Below are 1586 nucleotides of genomic sequence, written 5' to 3' on the forward strand. Positions count from 1 at the left end.
CCCTGGGATCATGACCTGAGCTGAAATCAAGAGTCAGAGGCTCAATCAGCTGAGCCACCCAGGCACCTCAACATCCTACTCTTCAATGTTAATTGAGTGTCTGCCTGTGTTATAACGTATCTGTAGTATATAAACCCAAGCTTCTTCATATTTGTATGCAAAGAACAATTCCTGCTTTAATATTAAAACTTATTTTTTTAATTTAGTCCAAAGAAGTAGTGCTTTTGTGTAAAAGAATTACTTCCTGAACAAAGACATTACAAAAAATATGAATATAACAAATTCTTTCCTTTCGGGCCCTCACAGATTGTGGTGTTGCCATGGGTCACTGCCCTGTCTGGTATTACTGGTATAGTACAAACAAGTCCTATCCAAAGTCTCACTTCTGCAGAGATATACCTGATGTGAAGATCTACATCTTTGATATGGAATGGAAGAAGGCAAAAGTGATGAGTTTTTACACCACGGCCACATGGTGTCAGATGAATATGAACAGCTCTCTCTTTTGAAGCCCTGGAGGCTTCCTCTGTGCCAACAAGTACATGGTAAAAAGTTGTGAAAAGATGGCTTTCACATTCAAGCACGCCTCCACCCCTTCCAAGTCATCCATATCAACAAGATGTTGTCTCCTGCTGGGACCATACAGAAAGGTATGTGGGGTGCCTTCAGAAACCCCCAGGGCAGAGTAGCTAGAGTCCATAGTGATCAAGTCATATGTCCATCCTTACCAAGCTGAAGAATAAGGAACATGTGGTTGAGACCCTACATAGGTCCAAATGCAAGTTCCCTGGCTGCCAGAAAAATCACATCACCAAGAAGTGGGGCTTTACTAAATTTAATGTAGATGAATTTGAAGACATGATGGCTGAAAAGTGGCTCATCCCAGATGACTTTGGGGTCAAATACATCCCTCATGATGGCTTCCTGGACAGATGGGAGGCCCTGCACTCATGGGAAACTTGGCACTGCCCCCTTATTCATGCCCACAGATAAATCCTATTTCCTGTTAAAAAAAAAAAGGATATATCCAACGATAATCAGTGACTTGAACTCTTTACCATAATGACAAGCATAAGTCAACATAATACCTGTGCCTGTTACATTAATTTTGGGGTTTTTTATTGCTTTTAATAATAATTTTAAAAATTTATTAATGATTTTTTATAGAGTATATAAGTGCATATATGTAGTTTGAAAAGCAACAGATGAACACATGTATATATATATAACTACATATACATATATATGTATATATTAAAAAAATTTATAAATTAATAAATATGTATATGTGTGTATGTGTATACACACACACACATCTAGGTTAAGAGAGAAATTTTGAGGATTCCCTGTGTTTCTACCTCATGGCAACCTCACTTCATCCAGGTTAACCACTGTCCTGAAATTTGTGTTAATATTTTCCTTTTCTTTATAGTTTTACCACCTGTACAAAATGTGACCAGACAACTAGTTCACCTAAGACAATCCTGGTTTAAGAATGCTATCCCTGAGTAATTATTAACAGTATTCCTTTTTACTGTCAAACATCCTGTTTTGGATGATCTAAATTATATATGGACACAGACTTT

General features: G+C 37.4%; 1 pseudogene; it reads left to right on the top strand.

Moving 5' to 3' along the window:
* The first annotated feature begins 320 nt into the window (after positions 1-320).
* Positions 321-993, top strand: LOC122479511 (annotated as a pseudogene).
* The last annotated feature ends 593 nt before the right edge of the window (positions 994-1586 follow it).

Source organism: Prionailurus bengalensis, chromosome C1, assembly GCF_016509475.1.
Source record: "Prionailurus bengalensis isolate Pbe53 chromosome C1, Fcat_Pben_1.1_paternal_pri, whole genome shotgun sequence".
NCBI lineage: Eukaryota > Metazoa > Chordata > Mammalia > Carnivora > Felidae > Prionailurus > Prionailurus bengalensis.